Source organism: Aptenodytes patagonicus, chromosome 5 (genome assembly GCF_965638725.1).
Source record: "Aptenodytes patagonicus chromosome 5, bAptPat1.pri.cur, whole genome shotgun sequence".
In the NCBI taxonomy this organism is placed as follows: Eukaryota; Metazoa; Chordata; class Aves; order Sphenisciformes; family Spheniscidae; genus Aptenodytes; species Aptenodytes patagonicus.
In genome coordinates, this window is record NC_134953.1 from 35,382,062 (window position 1) to 35,389,797 (window position 7,736).

The 7,736-nt window shown below is 42.9% G+C and overlaps 1 protein-coding gene across 9 annotated transcripts in view; it reads right to left on the bottom strand.

Annotated features, from left to right (window-relative positions):
- Positions 1-7,736, bottom strand: part of RTKN2 (rhotekin 2) — a 219,915-nt gene that overhangs the window by 48,159 nt on the left and 164,020 nt on the right. The gene's annotated exons all lie outside the window — the stretch shown is intronic.

Consider the following 7,736-nt stretch of genomic DNA (forward strand, 5'->3'; position numbering starts at 1 on the left):
CACCATTATGAAAAAGCAGGGGTTGAGTAGCAAATATGAGTAACTACATTTTACCTGAGGTTGGTTTGTCAGAGATTTCCATCATTCTTCTAACCGTTTCACGGCCTGTTAAATGAGCTGAGACAACACTTCACGTCACTATTAGCATTCTAAATTATAAATAATGGCAACAATAAATAGCACCTCATGTTTTTACAGACAATTTCATCTGGAGGAATAAAAATAACTAGTTCTGCCTGGATGCATGCATGACTTACACACATGCACATATTTACTTGCTTATTTTAAAAACCAATTTGAGTTCTAGGAAGCTATTTCTAGCACTTGATTCTAACTGTGTGTTTGTACAGTGTCATCAAAATGTAACCAGGCTGTGTAAAGAAAACCCAACAAACAGCAAGTAAATTTTTCATAACAGGTTCTTCAAGCAGCTAACGCAGACCCAGAGGAGAGGTTATCCAAGTCTGATCTGGGACACAGAGGATCACCTTTTTAAGATAATTCCCAAATACGTTTGTGCAAACAGCGTTTATGCACTAAGGCCCGCAATAGGCAGTTTTAACCAACAAGTTAAAGTCTCTGTTTTCTCTTATTCTTTCCCTATTCGGGAATGTCTCCCCTAACCCCATCCATCAACAATCTCTGCAACAGTGAGTCATCCTACTTACAAAAGCAAGCCACTACCTAACATGAAGACCATTTTTACTTCATTTGTTTCATAGTGTGGACACTCACACTACAGTCTTAACGTTTTTAAAAATACCCCTGCTCTGTCATATAGTCTTTTCCAGACCTGTATCAACTTCCATCTTCAAAACGCCAGCCCAGGAGGGAGCTTTGAAAGGCACGAGTGGGTTGTCGCTCCTCAGCTGCTCTTTGTGTCGCTCAAAGTCTCTCCCCAAACGTACATGTATCTCCACACTTTTAGCAAGGGACATGTTCTTTCACACACATATGTGTGTTGTTACATCAGCCTGCTACACAGACACGTACACGCTCTTGCTGAATTGATTTAAACAGGCGATTGGCACCAACAGGCACTGAAGCACCCAGAACTTCGTTGGCAGCTTTCATGCAGGCAGTACACACATTACTAATCTGAACAGGTTTTTCTCATCACAACCCCAGTCACACAGATTTTTAGGCATTCCTTCTAAATTATCTTACTACGTGGCATCGCTAAGTTGGTGGAGAACCACTGTATCTTTGACCATTTTAGGGGTAATAACTTTCATACATAATTGGCATATTGGTTTACGTGCTGCCAACTAAATTTTACTGGCAGTCATCTTGATAGTTAGCTAGAAAGTCATCCATAGCAAACAGGCTTCTCCAGGCTACATCTCTGAGGGCTCAGCTTTTTGTAAGGGACGAATCATTCTCTTGTTGCTAATGGTTTCACCTCTGGGCATTTCTAAACTGAATTTATTGATCTAACCAAATAGCCTGAGTTTAGGATAAAATATTTCAACAGAGAACAGGAAGCAGACAATGTGCCCTTACTCGAATCCTGGGTAGCACGGCAGCTTTCATGTAAGCCTTGGAGAGAAACTGCAGGGGAAATTCCATATGCTGGGAAGGCTCACCTGAGTTTAACATAGGAATTAGTCAATCTGGAGATGGGAGCAAGCCCCATTTGGATGGGATCAGTTTGGGCTCTGTTCCTGCTCCCTGTGGGAGGATCCTTGGCTGCAAATTATATAAAGATAACAGCCACCTGGGGGCAAGAAATCTGAGGAAAAGATAGAAAGCACCACGCCACAATACTTTTTTTTTTTCCTTTGGTGAAGACATGTTCTTCCAGTTTCCAGCCTCATATGGAGCTAGAAGTGTCTAGTCACACAGCCTTCAAGACCTACTGCCTGAAAGACAGACGTGTATGTGAAAACATCTGTTTTGGGGAATCTTTTTACATATCAGCTGTTCCTTATCTTTCAAATTAGAAGTGTTCCTATGTTTTCATTGCAGATGTGGCAGTGGCAGGAGCACAATATTTCCCAAGGACTGCGCCTTTCACTTACTTAATTTTTCCAAGGATACATATCTGTTAAAATTAGCTAGAACATAGTGTTGTCTATTTGTTTGCTACCTGCATATATATCTTTAGTTCATTGCACTTTTTAGCCCCTGTGAATGAGAACATGTCATTGACTTCAGAGCCTTCTTTTGAAAAGAATCTGCTCTGTGCATAAAACCATTAGCTGAACCTGCTCACATGCTCACAGTCAGTGCCTTCAAAGTGGTAAATATTAAAGATGATCCATCACCTTGCTCTGAGCACTGCAGATTTAGCAATTGCAAAGGGTAGCATTAATTATAACAACAAATATAAAATTGTCCTTTGAAGGACAATGAACTCATGCCTCATTTTGCACTACACAAGACAATGTTTTAACATAGGCCATTTGGCACAAAATACCAGCAAGCTAGCACCTAACACTCCCACAATAAGTACCATTTAGACAAGAGCAGGGCTGCAACAAGGGACAAACGATGCCTTGCCTTCATGCTGGCCCCATGTGATCAGGTGAATTTCACCCTCCGTGTGTAACAAACTTCTGTCCTTGACACATGCAACCTGTTGCGGAAGAGGCAAAGGACTTCAGAACAGCTGTGCAGCCATGTTGCTTTTCTTGCCCAGTTTGAGCTGTTGCTTGACTGCGACATGAATACTGAACATGGCCAGCAAAGCTAAAACACCGGAGAGAGCCAGGCTCTTTCATCTCACTAGTGGTTAGGAACTACTAACTGCTCTGTACTTCCCTTCTAAGTCCGTCCCTTTATTGTAGATCGTGTCCTCCCTCTCTTCATCATACAGGAAGCCTGTTGGTTTAAGTGATCCCCTCTCCAGTTACTCTGAAAGTCCCATTAATTCCCCCCATTCAGTGTCCTGCCCAGTTGCAGGAACCTCCAGCCCACCAGTCATTCTCCCAGGACAGCAATACCTGCTCCCCCAGATATTTACACGTAATGCAAACTAGAAAATGAACTGCTCATATGAATATCAGAAAAGAGGAGAAAAGAGGAAAGAGGAGAGAGCATGAAGGAATAGAAGCAAATTGTCCCTAAACATCCAATAAAATCAATATACTTTCAGATGGCATTAAAGACGCAGGTCTGAACTGTCTTCTGTGTTCGTATGAGATATTTGGTGTCTGTCCTAGTAGGACTGGGTGGAGGCTTTGCCTGTTTGGTTCAGTATTGGTTTTTGGCTTGTTCTGCTTTGTTTTCACGTTTTGTTGAGTTAGGCTATACTTTAAAGGCAGATTCCTGACAACTCTGATGTGAACTGCTATCACATGGCCTTTAGTGGATCTTTTGTCCATAAAAGAGGTGAAACAGTTCTGCTGTACTTTCTCCCTTCTGCAGAAATGCAATTCTCTCTTCCTCAGCATGTTCCTTATAACAAGGGTACATCTTTGATACAGATGCACCAGCAAAACATTCCCACCCGACAGGAGAATTCCCTACTTGGTATTTGCAAGCAGATAAATACACCCTAACATCGTTTTCCATCACACAAGGGATCTTTAAACAGGGGTAAAAAATTATCCACCCCTGAGCATGGCCACTTGCTGTGCATTCCCTATGATGCTGATATGTCTATTCAAAGCCAAGTGCAAACTGCAGGAGAAGGGAATACCTTTGCTTTAAAGGCAACTGGCTCTCACCTCGTTGACAAAAGATATTGCTGCAAAAAGCAGAGTCCCCTCTGCCTCCAGCACAGATGTCAGGGATGCAGCAGAACAGGGGAAGGGGAAGCACAGCCCCACTGCTTCCCGCAAGGCTTGGGACTGCTGTCCCACATGCTTGGATATGGCAGAGGACTGAATTTGCCACCACAGCTTAACACTGTTCTTTTTATGTCTCTGCTTACGTAAATTAAAAAGTTTTAACACCCCGGCGCATAGGATTAGGCACCAAAGCAGCTAATTAGTTATAGATGGCAGTTCTCAGTCCTTTTATGGCATTTTTGGGCACTTTTTTCAGTTGGGAAATCAGTGTGATTTATTTCACATTTAATTCCTCAAACGTGGAAGGCATGTGGTATGAACTTTTAAAAGCGATGTTCCCTACCATCCAGTGTCTCTTGCAGAAAGAATGCTATCAGAATGAAATAGCTTGAAATTCTGCTTTGATGGTGTGCTTTGTACTTTTCTTTCCTTTGGAGAAAATGTCTATATTTTAATAAGTCCCAATGAGGAAAAGGCTTTGCTGTAGGGAGAAATCTTTCTTTAAAGATATTCTGACATGTTTTTTGCTGTGTTTCAGTCTCTTTTTTTGAGTGGGGCAGCTTGTTCCAAAAAAAAAAATGACCCCCTTTCTGCTGCAGATTGCGTCTCATTTTGGAAGAGCTCTAGGAATAGCAATTGCTGTACCTCTCTCTGCTCTGTTCTGTCTTCTTTCAGTGCGTAAATCTGGTAGCGAATCCCACAATTAAAACCTGAACGGGAACTCACGTGCTGCACAGACCTGGCTTATGCCAGGCCAGTTTGTTGCAGCTATTATAAAACATTCTGTCCCAGTTGGACAGCCATACTAGGTTTGCCCCTTGCTGCCACCAGTGATGTCCTGACCCTGTTCAGCTGCTGTTACTTGTCCCCAGGTACCAGACCTGAAGGTCCCAGTGCTGTTGCCAGAGGTGCTGCTACACTGTGGAAGATTTCAAAAGGCCACCAGTGTGAGGAGCAGGAGCGAGACGGCTTTGTTAAAAGGCTCCAGCTCATTGTCGTGCACATTACAACTTAGAGCTTAGACTTTCATCCCCTGAGGAAAAGGCATTGGAAATTTGGTATGTTCCTCTTCCCCTTTGAAATAAGCACAGTAAAGAGTAACTCGGCTGGAAGGCAGGTCCCCCCAACTTTTCCTCTCTTTCGAGGTGTTAGTTGTATTTTGTTTATCCTCCTAACAAACGGAAGTAACTTTTTTTGAGGAAAAATCAAGATGGCTGAAGTGCAGGCCAGACCCACTACTGACACTCCTCCCCACCTCATTCTTCTCCTGTCTTTTGGAAAATATGCCCGCAGCCATCTCATACCTGACAACTCTCACCAGGTATGGGCTAAATGGTGCAAATCAACCCAGAAGAGAACACTTTGTTCTATTTTTACCCAGAAGAGCATGCAACAGTATGGGTAGAGAAGAGGAAAGCTAAACAACTTTCTGGAGCTAGCTCCAGACAGGGGTTACCTATGGGAACACTAATGACTTTGGAGAGTCTGCAGAAAGGCTGGAAGCGAATTGCAAACTGGGCAGCATAAGCTGCTGCAGGACCAAGAACACTCTTACAGCACGCTGCCTCTCTCGTTGCTGTGACAACAAAACTCATTTGAAAACACAGACTTTTTTTTTTTATTTCAATTGACTTTCAGTGATCAGATTGAAGCCCCCCCGAAAGGGGAGAAGGCAACAACTAAGCAGCACCAGTCACAGAAATCCAATATGTACATTCATGTTCTCCTCCTTCCCGTTCACTCTCTTTGCAATCACAGTCCTAGTCAATCAGCATGCTAGAAATGCACCACAGAAAGTCTCTTTCTTACTGGGTGGGTATGAGTGCCTGTGGCGGTAAAGTAAGCTTTGTAGTATGTTTGATGTATCCTGAATATATCTGCATGCAAAGCTAATATGAATCCCAGTCTAAGGCACCACTATTGTAAAAGTCACTAAAATACTTCTTTCAAGTTTCTAAGGCCTTTCCTTAGATTTTACTACTCACTTGTTACTTCCTCTCAATAAACAGAGAGAGAAGATGGTAAGTATTAAATGCAGGTAAGTTCCAGCAACTCAAATTATCACGTGCATTTGTGGTTCACGCTCAAACACCAAGAAAAACACAGCACTTCCCAGCATACAAATTAACCGAGCTGAATAGGCATACCTATTTCGGGCACAGCTTTTACAGCAGAACAGGGGGACTGTGCTACTTGCCAGAGCCAAACTCACAATCCCATCTGTATGCAGTGGTAATGGATGTGCAGTTGTGTGCATCTATCTTTATATACCCATATATAGTTTAGTAAAACTTCCCCAACAGAAACTCCATGCAGATTCACGTCTCCTATAAACCAGCTAGATCACAGAGTGAAGACCTGGGTGGGGAGCACCGGCATGAAGGGGAGGGACAAAAATTTCTGACACCCCTTTTCAAAGCAAACCAGTAAACAAACAAGGGAAATCAGAGGCTGCTGAATGCAGCCAAAGTGTTAGTAGTGAATCCAGTTCTATGCCACATGAAAAAGGCCCCCACAAACATGTCAGCATCGTGAGCCTGAAGGGGAAAGTGGCTGCAAGTAAAAACAAAACTGACTCACCTATTTTCCTTGTCTAGGATGAGAAAAAAAAACCAGAAGATAAACAACTCGGGTAACTCTTGAAAAGCAAACTGATTTTATAAAACTCCCTTTTCTAGCCACCTTCAGTAAAGTGGAATTATCAGCCAAACAAAATTTACTTCACTTTTGAGATACGATTTTTAAGCTTATAGGAACCCTCAAAATAGGAAGAGGTCAGATAATCAGTCTCCACCCACAATCAGCAACTATGGGACCCAGTATGGCAGATACAGATCACTACCTGAAAAAAAGCGGAATATTCCACTTTCCTTGCAGCAACAGGCAGGTTGGTACATGCTGGTTTCATTTAAGTAACTTTTATCCTTCTGGAAATCTTATTGCAAAGTGTTTAAAGAGATCTTGAAAGAGGGAAATGCATACAAATAAACTGGATAATGCCTCCCCAGCACTTGGCAAAATTTCAGAGATTAGTCATACGTTATGGCTGTGTAAATTTGGGCTTTGTGTAAGTGATAGTGTTAGTTTCTACCCACTCCAGATTTAAATCACAGGGGACGAAGCTCAGACATGCAATGGTTGATGTACATCCTCCACTGTAAAATGCACACTTACTGATATATCAAAGGGAGACTGTTCCTCTCCGAATGCTGAGAGAACGACTGAACTGCACATCCAAATGGGAACACCAGGAGTAGATAACTGAAGAGATGAGGAGTTGGATCCCAATCCAGCAAAACAAATATTTAGAGCGCAAGTAAACCCTGAGAAATCTTGAAAGAAGAATTGCTGGGGCTAGATGGTCGCTGGATTTCAGATCTAGCTGAGCAAAACCATGTAGCTTAGGCTGCAAATCAATGGGCTCCTTCAGAGCCATCAACATTTTCTGTTCCCAAGACCATGAGGGCTCTCGTTACTGTCAACTGGAGGGGGCGGGTGGGTGTCAGCTCTTCTAAATGTGGATGGAGCCTCAGGTAGCAGGCTAAGTTTACCTCACTTGTATAGCATTCATCTGCATCTTTGAGCATCAGCACCGAGTACCTTCCCCTGATGTGGAGGAGAAGGTAGGAAGGCAATGGGCACAACAGAGAGAGATAATGGACAACAGCAAAGAAAATGGGGACCAAAACAGGGTCACACCCATACATCTGGTCCTGCCAACGTTGGCCTCCTTCAAAGAAATAGTCAGGAGCTCCAAACTGGGAGGCAAACATGGTTCAAAACTATTCCCTTCTGACCTCCCTCCTGGTTTTTGGTACTGCTTGATGATAAAAGAAGGGAAAATCACCACATTTAGACAAGGTAATACAGGACAACTAACTCATGCAAAACGTTGCAGCCTGGATGGTAGCCTACACACTTTAGAGATTAGCGGAAGCTCTGAAATGCAATTTGAGCAACTTCCTTTGATGTGCCATCTGGTGAATCATTTACTGGGAATGT